This window comes from Emys orbicularis, chromosome 12, assembly GCF_028017835.1.
Source record: "Emys orbicularis isolate rEmyOrb1 chromosome 12, rEmyOrb1.hap1, whole genome shotgun sequence".
NCBI classification, from domain to species: domain Eukaryota; kingdom Metazoa; phylum Chordata; order Testudines; family Emydidae; genus Emys; species Emys orbicularis.
The window spans coordinates 33,120,884-33,135,803 of record NC_088694.1 but is presented as its reverse complement, the minus strand read 5'-3'; the positions used below and the strand labels follow the sequence as shown (position 1 = coordinate 33,135,803).

Sequence of the window (14,920 nt, the reverse complement as noted above, 5' to 3'; positions counted from 1 at the left end):
ACACCACTTAAGGACTAATGATTACAGGATGACATTGCAAAATGCATGGACTCAAATGAGAATTTACAACTATAAAGCTGGGGTGTTTTGCCATGGAACTCTGGGTTCAGTCCTGCAAAGCCTCGGATCGCGACTGACAGAACCCAGCTCCACACTCGTGCTCAATCTAACTGGCCATTAGATTGACTCGAGCTACAACAGACTGGTAACTATGAACATCACTGGCAGGACTACGTGTGTATGTGTGTCTAAAAAGCATATGCTAACTGTGGTATTCTCAATAAATGCTGTGTATTTACCTTCCTCTATAAAAATCCCGCGTGCTTTAACACTCCTGTGCACCTAACCCACTGCTCTGCACTTAGGGTTGCCAACTTTCTACTGGAACAAAACCGAACACCCTTGCCCTGCCCACTGCTCACTCCATCCCCTCCTCCCTTTGTCGCTCACTCTCCCCACCCTCACTCACTCATTTTCACCAGGCTGGCTCAGGGGGCTGGGGTGCAGGAGAGGGCTCTGGCCTGGGGGGTAGAACCGAGTTGTTCAGAGTATGGGAGAGCCCTCCAGGCTGAGGCAGGAGGTTGGGGTGTGGGAGGAGGTGCAGGCTCTGGGCTGCGGGTTCCGGGGTGGGGCCAGAAATGAGGTGGTCAGGGTGCAGGAGGGGGCTCTGGGCTGAGGCAGGGGGTTGGGGGGGTGTGAGAGCTCTGGCTGGGGGTGCAGACTCTGGGGTGGGGCTGAGGGGTTTGGGGTACAGGAGGATGTTTCAGGCTGGGACCAAGGGGTTCAGAGGCCAGGAGGGGGATCAGGGCTGGGGTAGGGGTAGGGGCATGGGGGGGCTCAGGTGTGCAGGCTCCAGGCAGCACTTACCTCAAGCAGCTCCTGGAAGCAGCAGCATGTCCCCCCCAGCTCCTACACAGAGGTACAGCCAGGCAGCTCTGCACACTGCCCCATCCACAGGTGCTGCCCCCACAGTTCCCATTGGCCGCAGTTCCCAGCCAATGGGAGCTGCAGGGTTGGCACTTGGGGCAGCATGTGGAGCCCCTGGCTACCCCTACACATAGAAGCCAGAGGGGGGACATGTCACTGCTTCCTGGGAGCTACACGGCACCGGCAACTGGTCAGTGGCCCAGTCAGCCGTGCTGACCAGAGCCGCCAGGGTCCCTTTTCCAGCAGGTAGTCTGGTTGAAAACTGGACACCTGGTCACACTATCTGCACCAGCCCGTGCTCTTCTCTCGCAGGGCTGCACAGCACAGCTGGCAGGTGGAGTTTTGGGGCGCCAGGCTCTGCGCTCCCTGACAGAGGGCTGCAGGGCGTTCCGCCAGGCGCGGCTGGCGGGGGGGGGCGGGAAGTCCAGGCCAGGCGGAAATGCCGGGAGGGGATATTCGCTACGACGCCCGAGCTGCAGGTACAGGGCAGAGGCAGCAGCAAGGCGCGCTACGAACAGCCGTGCCAGCGCCCCGCCCCGAGCGCTGCTGCAGGGCAGCAGGTTCCCTGAGGCCGAGGAGGAGTCGGCGGCGCCGCGCACAATATAGACCCGCCCACTCTACAGCAGGGCAGAGGCGGTGAGCGCGACAGGGCGTCACCAATGCTCCGCCCCTTCCCCTCTGCTAGGCCCCGCCCATCTCCTGAAGCCCCGCCCCTCCCTCGCGGCGGCGCCTCAGCTGCGGCGGCCATTTTGTGGCGCTGCTCGGTCGGTGGCGCTGGGCTCGCGCGGGGAGCGGGGCCCGGGCGGCGATTAGCTCCTTTCTAACCCTTTTTCCGTACAGATTCCTCGGTAAGAAACCGGCAGCGTCCGGGCCTGGCCCGGCTGTGGCCCGGCCCCGCCCCTCAGCGGTCCCCTCCCTGCGCGGCCGGGCCCTGTCTTGGGGGGCTGGGCCAGGCCCGGCACGGAGCGTGTCCTCCCAGCTGCACAAAGGGGGGAGGGACTGGTCTGAGGAGGCCCCGGGACTTGGGCGGCTCCTGCCCCGGGCCCCAGCGTACCCGTGTCTCCGCCCGCGTTCGCAGGGCTCCGTTGTCGCCTGGGGCCGTAGATGCGGGCGCCGCTCACGGCCCGGCTGCGGCCTGGAGCGCACTGCTGCGCCCGCTCCCCGGGGGCAGAGCCTGGCCCCTGCGCGGCTCGTGCGAGTTGCGCGGCCTCTGCGCGGAGTAGGCAGCGCGCTCGGGTGGGCGTGGAGTGCCCGTGGTCGCGGAGCCGTGTTTTCTTCTCGCAGACAGCCTGGCGGCTTCCGCCCCTTTGTGCTCTGCGCTGTTGAATGTGAGTCCCGGCGCGGGGTTTTGGCTCCAGGGGCCTCGGAGCGGAGGATGGGAAACAGGAGTGAGCGGGATACTGACTCGCCTTTAACGTGCCAGCGTCTCGGGGCGCTTTGCGGACATGAGTGATGGCTCCCTCGGTGCGTGCAACGAGTGTTCTGCTGCGACAGTGACAAATTAACGTCAAGCTTGTATGCCTTTGGGAGGGGGCAGAAATAAAAGCAATGGCACTATTAGGTTGTGATGTTGATGTTTGTACCCTCATAGGCCCGCTGGATACAAGGTGTAAGCACAACACTTCTTACTTGGTGAGCTGACTACAGCATTTGTGGCAATCAAATTCTCCTTTTGTGGTTCACATTGTTTCACCAGTCGGTGTGTGTCAGAGGATCCTGGCATGCCTTCCCTCTAATTCCTTCTGGTTTGACTAGACCCACTGCTCAATAATAGGAAATACAACTAATCATTACAGCCTCTCTTAGAGAGACAGTTGGGTTATCCACTGTTGATAGTGGACAGGAACAATTGTTGGCATCTTTCAGTGAGAGGGCCTGGAGGCCTCTTTGCTCTTAGCTTTACAAGAAGCCTTTTGCTCTTTTCCAAAGTGAATATGCGGCCATGATGAAAAAGGAAGCTGTGCCTGGAAAGCACGTAGGGAGGAGGAGTTGGCAAAAGTGAAGTTTAAATAGGATAAAATGCCCTTATCACTAACATAAGGAATGTAACTGTATGACAGATGTTATGTAAACTGGTGTTACTTTAATCATAACTGCAGATTGGTGATACGTTCAGTACTGTAGCTTTTTCTTAGGTGCTGTAGACTATAGGAAAATGTGCTTCAAAATGGGTCCTAAGAAGAATGCATCTAGATTCAGTGTTAATACAGGAGGTTGAACTAGATAATCTCAATGGTCCCTTCTGCTGTTGGAATCTGTGAAACATGAGTCTCTGAATTTTCCTCTTTCTTGGGAGGAGAAAATATCTTGGTTCTTGCTGTATTATCTTGTGTCCTTAGACTTGTGTATCGCTTCAAGCTTCCCTTCCCAACTCTCACTGCTGGGGTTAGGCAAGTAGATCAGTGCATCTTTTTCCACCTTTAGAGAACCTCATTGCTTATTTTCACTTGTGACCTAAATTGGGTCTCATCCTAGTCTCTAGTGGATATTTGTCTACAGTGCAAAACCAATGGGGAATGTGGCAGAATTGAATTTTTTTTCAAGAAAGGCATAAATCTAGAATTATGAGGGTGATTCAGATCACAATTGTCAGTTCTGTATGGAAAAGCAGTACCTGCTTCTTACTTCATTTGGCTGTGTATGTAGGTAACACCCTTGTGAGCACCAAATTCACATGAAAGAATGTCTCTATGTGACAGTGTAATGTGGTCTTTTAAATGTTCTGATTCAAGATCTAGAAAATAACTTAGATTTGTCTAAACAAATCATGATGTTGGCTAATGGTAAATGAATTATGCTGGATGGGTACAATGGAAAGTTCAAACATGGTAGACTATTTGAAGAACGCTATTGGGTTTTGCATACTATAATGTGGTTTTTTTGTAGGATAATGTATCTTTAGCACAGTATTACTTTAGCCAATTTTTATTAGTTTTAGGTTTCTAGATAAGTGTACACAACTGGAATGTTTTTTGGTCTGTATAGTGGAAACGTTCTGAATTATCTGGAATTTCTTGGTAAAATGTTGCTTCTGCATGAAAGATCTATTCCAAATCCATACTTAAATAGATAAACATTTGTGTGAAAGCTGTCCTTCAGGTTATGTTATATCTTTTTGAATTGGAAATTACTTTTTGAAACTGGCTACTCTTTGGAGCAAATAGCAGATTCCTAATTTGGGGTTGTCTGGTCTTGAATCCTCCTTTTTTAAATAAAAAAGCATGGCTCTGTTTTGGAGATGAGTATATTTGTCATTTTAATCAAAAGTCTAACTTGTGGGACTTCAGTTTACATATTTTTCTCACTTGTAATTTTGCTGTTGGTGTCCTGTTTCCTGAAAGGTTTTTGAATGTGACTGTTTATTTTAATCTTTTGATAGTGAATTCTTTTAGATTATATGCAGTACATTTAACTCCAGTTTGTGGATGCATGTCAATACTAAATGTTTACAGCAGATGCCCCCGGTGGTCCAACTTCATGAGAAAAGGGCAACTAATTCATACTTTTTCTAATGACATGTTTCTCAATTTTTTCTTAATATATTTTTCTATAGGTACCTTCCAGAGAGCCAAGAGTATAGTGTGAGGTGGTCTATTAGGTAATGGAATAGTTAATAAGTGATTTTTTTTTTTCAGATGTAGACTCAAGCATTCCCAGTAAAACCATATAGCTATTTTGCTCACTCTTGTGATCCCTTGAATAGAAATTTAATAATCTTGAGTACAAAGAATGACTGGGTTCTGACTCTTGTATTGCATGTTAGATTAGGGCTGTAGACTGCAAACAAAAAGGAATGGGTTCCCATAGTACAGTATGTGAAAGCGCGCGTTTTCCAAAGATGAGACTTTGACATGTGTCTTAGCTCAAAAGTTTTTGCTGGTTCTTGGAAGGATGTTGATATGTGTAGTTAAGTATTTCTCAGCAGCAGCATAAGGTACTATTTTGCTTAGGTGGGGATAGGAAGGTGCAGAATTAAAAAGCAATTGACTTAATAGTGTTAGTAACAAATGGTTTGGGAAAGGTTTTATTATTCAGTATCAGGATTTGATTCTGCATTGTGAGTTTTGGGGGTCAAGGGTGTGACCCTTGCCTTCTAAAGATACATTGACTAATTCGGGTGTCTGGAAAGCGGAAAAAAAAACCCAACAACCATTGGAGATGTTAAATACTGTGTAATGAGTGTCTTCTGGCTTTTAATTTGTATGTATTCTTATGAGTTAAAATTTGGTAACAAAGTATAATTAAGCAAGTGCAATTATCAAAATGTAAGAGATTAACAAGTTTAAATTTTTTGCACTTAGTCTTGTGGTTGCTATATGATGCAGTGCTTTGTGGTGGTCTCAGACCTGAACTTTCTTAATATACAGTTCATTGTGGACTGTTACTGCTGTTGTGTTGCCTGAATTGATTTTTGCCTCCATTTATTCTTTATTGCAGTCTAAAAGTTGGTTTTAATTGGTTGCCCACAGGATTGGCTTGGCTTCTGCTACTTATTAAGAAAAAAACATCAGTCTCTGCAGGTAAGAGATTTTTGACATGAAGATTTCTTTTTATGCTTATTGACTACATGTTAAGAAATATTCTTAACAATTATGTGGAAGATATGAATTGGTATCAAAATATTTTGGTCAGTAAAAATTGCGCGCGCACACACAGAGTTTGGCTTTTTAGCTCTGATTCCCATTGGTAATCATTTTTATGGCAATGTTGTCCTTGTAAATGACTTTTCTGCCAAATTCTGAAGTAGTGCTATTTTATCAGCATATGGTAGTTTTTAATACTCTCTCCAACAATTCTCCACTGTTTGTAAATGTAGGTATTTGCTGCAGGCAATAGTTCTGCATGTTCCTAAAAGCTATAGATATCAATGAGTAAAATATATACTATTTGGGTTCTTATAACTAGGATTTGCAGTATTTAGAGAGCTCGGATATATTTATTTCTGAGAAGGTCATTAGGCTTTCTTAATTTAACAGGTGAATGCTAGTCCTTGCAAAAAAGTCTGCCACCTGCCCAGTTCTAGCTATTATTAGTCCTGTAACACATCTCGGGCTAGATACCTTCAATCCTTCCTTCAGCATCAATGCTATTCTGCCTTCTAGACTCTGTCCAAGGATTGCCAAACATGTGCATGTGTTGGTGATGGTATTGTAGAATAACACTCAGCAGGGACTAGGTTGAGCCTTCCAAACTTGTGTTTATACCTGTGAACTATATGTAAATTCAGAGGTTAGTCCAGTACCTTCTCTGTTCAACACTTTTTACATATGGCCTTAAATTACTTATTATCTTCTGTCTACGTACCCAGTTTCTGTTAATCTTCCTGAAAGTTACACATTGTGAGTGTATAACACTGACAAATATTGTCCTCTTATGTATTGCACACTTATGATAATAGCAATTATTTTTGAATCTGGAAATACAAGTAATTGTCTATCAAGATAAACATAAGCTTTTAATTGAAATGATTTCTTAATTTTAATTTAAATTAGATTTTTATTTGCATGTGGATAGTTATTCACTTTCCATTTTTAGTCATAAATTGCTAAAGTGGATTTTATACTTTTTAAATCTAGTAGAATTTCAGATTTTACATAGATTCTTCATACTTAAAATGCCCATCTGTACTGCAAAAGTCAAGATGAGGGGCTGGGCTCATTGTCAGCCTTACAGTGAGAACAACATAACCCTGAACACAATTGATAAGCCCACACTATATTTGCAACCATCACCTTCCAGTATTGAACTGGAAAGTAGAAATGCTTTAACCAGGCCGTGCTGCTCCATCATGTTTTGTAGTTTGAATCAATGGGATTTATGTATCTAAATCACTTAGGTGCTTTTGAAAATCCCACTCGTAAGAGCGTAAGTATAGGCTCCTATTTTTTGTGAATTTGGGCCTGAGGGTGGTTTTAGGAGTTCATAATTTTGTTAGTGAAATTCTAAAATGTTTATATTAACGTTGAAGCCGTTTTGTTTTGAAATGACAGATGTTATGCAACTAATAAGCTTTTATCAAAAAATACAGTTTTAACCCCTGATGTTGCAAGCACTTATGGACATGCTTTACTTCAAGCACGAGTAGTCTCGTTGGGTCAAAGCATCTAGCCATTTAAGTAAAATTAGATCACCTGTTAAGTGTTTGTATGATCAGGACCTTAATTTTCAATATTTTAATTTTGTACCTGTAGCAGTTTTGTAAAATTCAAATAAGATATCCTACCAGGAGTGATTTAAAAAAAATTCTACTGCATTTATGATTGTTAATTTTAAATTACAGAAAGAGTTTATTCTCTGTAATACATAAGTCTTACTTTTCATCCTTAGGTTTCACAGCTGCCTAAGGGGTTGGAATACCTGAATCCCATTAAAATTAATGGGAACTGGGAATCTGAATCCCAGTCCCACTAAATAGGTGACTTTGAAAATATCAAGCTAAAGTAAAACTTGTTAAATTAACAGATTATTAGGCAATTAGACAAATTCTAGCCTGTGGGCCAGATTCAGGATACTAAATGTAATTGTCTGGCATCCATAAAACATTGGGTCTTCAGAATGGAAACCATAATTTAAAAAAAAAAAAAAAAGCTTCAGGCTTATAGTTGCAGTGATAAGCTTCCAAATGTGATACAGCACTGTCTTAACTTGAAATGACAGTTCTAAGAGGTCTGAACTCCTCAGTCATCTCAATGACATGCTATCTCTGAAACCTACCAATGATTACTTAAGGACCAGATTATAAACTAGGTATGCAAAAGTGGAGCATTTGAAACAAATTTTTAATTTTCTGATTCAGTTACTGCATTTGAACATGCAACTAGAGTAACTGCATGCACACATGAGAAAATAGAGACCCCTGCAAGTGTGATATATATTTTTTAATGATCTGATGTCAATTGTAGTTCTATGAATTACAGGTAGTTATAGCCATAATGATGTGGCCCCTGGTGTAATAAAAATGCTCTCTCCCAACAGAATGAGTTTGACACTCTTGTGCTCTTTTTTAAATATCTGGTGAGATATTTAGCTTGGATTCTAAATACATCCTTAAATCTCCTGCTGTTTTGGAGAAGTTAAAATATATATTGCACCAAAAATATGTAATTACTAACCACTTAAAGTTGTATAAGTAGAAAATCCATCCAAACCACCTCTTTTTGTAAACATCTTTATTTGTCAACAGTTAATGCTCTTATATGTTATTGTGACACTCCTGGTGTATGCTTGAGGAAGTCATTATGAAAAAGTCAATGTTTTTCATTTGACAAAAGATAAAATAAGTAGTGGAAAAACGTGTGATTTTTGAGGGTATATGTGTAAAAATAATACAAATATCTAAGTTTAATCTCTTTACGTAGCAGATAATGCTGAGGACTTATGTCTCTTAATATTTAACATTTAGAAGTTGGAGTTCCTGAATACCTTAGTTGGCTGTATTACATGATTTTCAAAACTAATCAGTGCTGTAACATGGACACTCTTGGGCCCCTAGCTTTTTAAAAATAGTTTCCTGTTAAATATTTGTAATTTTGGCACGTATTTAAGTATCAGGTCCCTCTAATATGAATATTATCCTGTGATGTGACACACAAATTCCCTGTTTTATAACAGTTCAGTAATGCTGCTTTCCTTAAATTTGTAAGGATTTTCATTATAAATCACTAGTTTTGGAGATTTGTAGCCTTATTTAAGGATTGGTCAAATTTATGTTTCCTTAAAATTATGTAAATAACACTTCTCTTTTTAAAACAGAACAAAAATGTTTTAAATGCTAACATACTATTGTAGAAATCATAGCAGTTTTGGAGTAATACAGGGTTTGACAAATGGTTTACTTCTATGATGTAAACACTTCTGCTGTTCAGAAGAAAATTACACCATTACATTTGAAAAATGGTTGAGAAAACAAATTTAATTTTCAGATTTTTTACTATAAACTTAAAAACATATATTGCAAGACTTCTAGAAAGTATTGAAATGAGACCAGAATGGCCAAACTAAACACATTCCAAAACTTTTTAAAATATATTTTACCAAAAGACTGGAAAGAGACATACTTTTAAAAAATACTCGAAAGATGCTGAATATACCTTCCTTTACAATTACACTTCGTATTTCTGTGGAAGAAAGTGTTCTCTTATTGGTAAAATACCAATATGTTTTCATGTATTCCACTTTATTTAGATCACATTTTCTGTTGCCTTAGCAGATTCAGTCCCTTCAATCTAGGAAATTCTGGTAGCAAAATGTAACCAAAGCTAGAGCAGCAGCACAGCAGATAGTGTTCCAGTATAGTAGCTAGGGCACTGTTTGTTGCAGGTAATTGATATCTCTGCTGTTGCCTTTAAGGAGACAGGAAGCAGAGGGGGCAGCCACACGTCTAATGCCTACTAGGAATGGGCCAAAGCCTACATAATGTTAAAACCCATTGTTGATGGTGATTAGGGGAGGAAAAGGGCAGACTGCAGAATGCTTCAAAGGGTAGAAATGTTCCTTTTCCAGTTAGAGTGAAACACAGACTGCTAGAGAGCATAAAGTTAGATGCCTTTGATCTGTTGGCCATAATGCATGGGACTGCTCATTTCCCCAAAAATGGTGGTAGCCGCCTGTTTTGCCTGAATATTTAGTTCAACCAGGTGTCAGTGTGGATAATCTTTGAATTTTCTGTAACCGTGCACAGCAATATTACTCAACAGTTCAGAACAGGAATTGGAGAATAAGGTCTTCATCAAAACTGCTGGGGGAACTTAGGGAAGCAAATGTAACTGAGTTTTGAATTTTACTTGTACACTGAGAAATAATGCTTTTAGTGTGGCAGAAAGTGCTGTGGGATCTTATGATCACAATTGGTCAGGACTTTAGTTTTACATCCAACTTTGGTAGCACATTGCCTCCTAATGATGCAGTAGCCCATCTGGTTTGTAATTAATTCCCTTGTGAATATCTAAAACCATTTACTGTGGCATATAGGAGTTTGCAGAGGTCTTCATTCAAGTATTGAACAGGCTTTCATTGCTTAATGAGGGAGGTAATGGGATTCTAGGGGAGGAGAGGATCAGGTGAAGGGTGATGCTGGTAACTACCCAGGACAAGAAACTGGCTTCTGAATCAGAATTGGACTAGGCTTGGCAAATCTAAAGCACTGAAACCTTATCCTCCTGCTAAGTGTGTGTTTAGGTTAGGAAAGAACCTGAGGAAAACTAAGGTGTTTGAGATTAGCTAATTCTGACCTAAACTTTTTCCTGGTGTATACACAGGTTAACTCCTTTTATCTAGAGTTAGCAGGCTGAGGTCAAACCTAAACTTCCTCTGTGGTTGACCTCAACTAGTTAAATTGAGGTTAGCATATTTTACTTATGGCCTTGGTCTGGAGATTTAAGGTAAAAATGTAAGCATGTCCTAGCTAATATGCTAACTATCATTCTAAGTCTAGTTTAGACAAGACACTCTGCCTTTTACACTTGCAAAACTGGGTAAAGACAAGGGAACCTAGCTATAATGCATGTTAACATCACACCTTTATATCCTAGGGCCTTTTGTCTATAGTAGCAAAATAGTTGGGGTTAACTAATAAGCATTAGCCAACTCCAGCCTAACCTTGATCTCTCTTCCTAATCAAGTTAAAAACCATAGCACAGGGTTACATTTCACTGTGTAGCTTGTACCACCCTCAGTGGGGAGGGAAGGGTGACCACTTCTAAGGAGTGATGACAGTTCAGACTGTCCCTCACTATTAGTATGGTTCACAACCTGCACTGTGGCCCCATCCTTCTCCAGCTGGTATATGAGTTATGGCCCACAGTGAGAGGTAGAACTCTGTTTTTCTTTGCCACTGTCACAGACCTTTAGCTCTAAGGTCCAGAATAGATTAGGAAAATGTTTTTAAAACATTCATACTGTTTTTAAATACCATTTATCTTGTGTAGGTTAGGAGGTGAACTTAGAGTTGATCTCAACCAGCCAACGCATATTTAAAGGTCTTAATTCCTGTCTACGCTAGATGCTTAGGCACTATTTTAAAATGCTGGTATTTCCCTAGTCTGGACGGGCCTAAAGGGAGAAGGAAGGATGGAAATGGCTATAGATTTAGGCCAAGTTTATTAACAAATGAGTTAGGCCTCTAAATCCAGAGTTAGGCACCTAATTAAATGGCCTAATTTTTAAAAAGTGGCGAGCACGCAATATTGCTATTGAAGTCATTGGAAACTATTGAAAACTTAGAAAATGTAAAGCCATTGAGTTAGTGGGTCTAACTTAGGCACTCATTTTTGAGAATCTTGGCCCTAAGGTTTACATAATTACAGTCACCTGGGATACCATATAGCTGTGCCCATGCCCTGGTTCTGATCCACAGATCATTAGGCCTTGCTCAGGCTTTGCCTTTAGGCAGCAAGTGAAAGTTGGGAAAATATTGTTTAGAACTAGTTTTAAATATTGGAGTTTGCAATTCTGGGGCATGTTCCATTAATAAAGTGTATCTGGAAGCATATTGTTCATACTGGGGTAATGCTCAAAGGTCCTGTTAGGATTGGGATCCTATTTTGGTAGGTACTGCATTAACACAGAGGAAGATAGTCCTTATCCCAAAGAACTTAACCTCCCCCTCCCCTCTTGTTTTTGGGTTAGGGGGCGGTAAATGTGCTGTAAAGAAACACAGTAAAAAGAAATTGAAAACTGTGATTAAAAATTTGACCAAGCTAAATTTAAGGCTATGATTAATTCCAACTAATTTCCTTTCCCCCTCTGTTTGTAAAGATTTTGTATTTAAGATCTGTGCAAAAGAGAAGGTCTTAAACTTTATGCAAAGTATTGCGCTTTTTCTGTTCAGTCAGAGCACGAGTCTTTTAAGTATACAAAAGTGTCTTATTGTTTCAGTTTTCTTCCAAGATTCAAGGTGTGCGGTATGTTTTTTGCATGTGACTACTGAAGTTCAATTGCTTAGCTGAAACATTAAGTTTTTTGTACATTCCACTAAATATTGAACCATCTGAAGTAATAGTTCTGATTTAACCTCACTCTTGGTTTTTGTATTGACACTTGTTTGGGTCTCAGGCTGAGTTTTCTTTAAAATCTTGATTTAACAGATTATTTTGGATTTTTTGGTGCAAACCTTGAGTTAATCTTGTGTTGTAAATGTTTAATATTTTATTTGAATAAAAGTCTAGAACTTAATATGCTTTAATTTTCAAGATGTCTTTAGGAGTGTGTAAACAATGTAGTAGATGGTGTCTGTAGGTAAATACGTGGTATCATAAACAGTAGTCTGACATAGCCGTTGCCTTTTCTCATCTGCAGGTGTGTGTTGTTTCAGCGCAGCATGGCTGTGGTCATCCGCTTGCAAGGTCTCCCGATTGTGGCGGGGACCATGGACATTCGCCACTTCTTCTCTGGATTGACCATTCCTGATGGGGGCGTGCATATTGTAGGGGGTGAACTGGGTGAGGCTTTCATCGTTTTTGCCACTGATGAAGATGCAAGGCTTGGTATGATGCGCACAGGTGGTACCATTAAAGGGTCAAAAGTAACGCTGTTGCTGAGCAGTAAAACTGAAATGCAAAACATGATAGAACTTAGTCGTAGGCGTTTTGAAACTGCCAATTTAGACATGCCACCAGCAAACGCTAGCAGGTCTGGACCACCGCCTAGTTCTGGAATGAGTGGTAGGGTAAATTTACCTACTACAGTACCTAATTTTAACAATCCTTCTCCTAGTGTAGTAACTGCAGCTACTTCTGTGCATGAAAGCAACAAAAACATACCCACGTTCTCAACCGCCAGTATGGGAACTGCACCTCCAAATCTTGGAGCTACCTTTGGTAGCCCAACGTTTAGCTCAACTATACCTAGCACAGCATCCCCTATGAACACAGTACCACCCCCACCAATTCCTCCTATCCCATCTATGCCATCTTTGCCACCAATGCCTTCTATTCCCCCCATACCTGTCCCGCCTCCTGTACCTACGCTGCCCCCTGTTCCCCCTGTACCACCAATACCCCCTGTTCCTCCTGTACCACCAATGACACCTATGCCTCCTATGTCAGGAATGCCTCCTATGAATCCTCCACCTATAGCACCTTTACCTACTGGAATGAATGGGTCTGGAACAGCAATGAGTATGAACAGTGGCTTGAATCCATTGTTTATGGGTCCTATGAATCCTGTAAATCCTATTCAGATGAATTCTCAAAGTGGTGTGAAACCCCATTCTATCAACCCAGATGACTTGTATGTCAGTGTTCATGGAATGCCCTTTTCTGCAACAGAATCTGATGTGAAAGACTTTTTCCATGGACTCCGTGTGGATGCAGTACATATGCTGAAGGATCACTTAGGCCGAAATAATGGAAATGGACTAGTTAAGTTTTTCTCTCCTCAAGATACTTTTGAAGCACTGAAGCGAAACAGAATGCTGATGATTCAGCGCTATGTTGAAGTTAGTCCTGCAACAGAGAGACAGTGGGTGTCTGCTGGAGGCCATATAACTTTCAAGCAAACCATGGGTCCTACTGGACAAACCCATCCTCCGCAGACGCTTTCTAGGTCCAAATCTCCTAGTGGACAGAAAAGGTCACGGTCAAGATCTCCTCATGAGCAGGGTTTCTGTGTTTATTTGAAAGGTCTTCCATTTGAATCAGAGAACAAACATGTGATAGATTTCTTTAAAAAGTTAGATATTGTTGAAGACAGTATTTATATAGCTTATGGACCCAATGGGAAAGCAATTGGTGAAGGCTTTGTTGAGTTCAGGAATGAAGCTGACTACAAGGCAGCTTTGTGTCATCATAAACAGTACATAGGGAACCGTTTTATTCAAGTTCATCCCATAACCAAAAAGGGTATGTTAGAAAAGATAGACATGATTCGGAAAAGATTGCAGAATTTCAGCTATGATCAGAGAGAGGTCATGATGAATACTGAGGGAGAAACAGGCCCGCCAAAGTTGTGTGCACATATATCAAATATTCCATACAATATTACAAAAATGGAAATCCTTCAGTTTCTAGAGGGACTGTCAGTGGAAGAAAACTCTGTACAAATTCTTGTTGATAACAACGGGCAAGGTTTAGGACAAGCACTGGTTCAGTTCAAAACAGAAGATGATGCTCGTAAGTCAGAGCGCCTCCACCGTAAAAAGCTGAATGGAAGAGATGTTATTTTACGTGTAATCACCCTAGAAGAAATGAGAGAAATTGAGAGAAATCCACCATCCCAAGGGAAAAAGTTGCTGAAAATGCCAATGCAAGGGAATGCGGCAATGCCAGGAGTGCAAAATGCTGGTGGGGATGAGCATTCCTTTATGGGTGGTAACTCAAAAGATGCAAATAATGGCCCTCCATTTAATTTTCCCAGTAATTTTAGTGGGTCTAACACATTTGGTCCCCCTCTTCCACCGCCAGGAATGGGTGGCTTTGGTGATTCTAGACCAGGAATGCCTTCAGTTGGAAGTAGTGGTTTACCTGGTGCTGGTATTGATGTCCCAGGTTTTGGGAGTGGTCCTAGTAATCTGAGTGGACCATCAGGTTTTGGAGGGGGACCTCAAAACTTTGGGAATGGGCCTGGTAATTTAGGTGGGCCTCCTAGCTTTGGTAGTGGCCCTCCTGGTATTGCAGGTGGTCTTGGACATTTAAGTGGACCTCCAGGGTTTGGACCTGGACCAGGAAACTTACATATTAGCGGACCCCCTGGTTTTGGAACAGGTTCTGGAAAGCCAGGCCCAACTGTCATTAAAGTGCAAAACATGCCTTTTACGGTATCAGTGGATGAAATTTTGGATTTCTTTTATGGTTACCAAGTGATCCCAGGTTCCGTGTGTTTAAAATACAATGAAAAGGGTATGCCCACAGGAGAAGCAATGGTTGCATTTGAGTCTCGTGATGAAGCAATGGCAGCTGTTGTTGATCTAAATGACAGACCTATAGGTTCGAGAAAAGTCAAACTTGTTTTAGGGTAGCCGTTCATATAAAATGTTTGTAGAATAGATATTCATAGT

The 14,920-nt window shown here is 42.1% G+C and overlaps 1 protein-coding gene across 4 annotated transcripts in view; it reads left to right on the top strand.

Annotated features, from left to right (window-relative positions):
* The first annotated feature begins 1,666 nt into the window (after window positions 1–1,666).
* CPNE1 (copine 1) overlaps window positions 1,667–14,920 on the top strand; it is a 93,235-nt gene continuing 79,981 nt past the window's right edge. Inside the window, exons 1-2 of one of the 4 annotated variants that reach the window (XM_065414451.1) lie at window positions 1,667–1,775; window positions 5,397–5,447. The gene's annotated coding sequence lies outside the window, so the exon portion shown is untranslated. Of the gene's footprint in view, window positions 1,776–5,364; window positions 5,448–12,276; window positions 12,366–14,920 lie in introns of those variants that run through there. The other 3 variants (XM_065414450.1, XM_065414452.1, XM_065414448.1) reach the window with 3 other exon arrangements.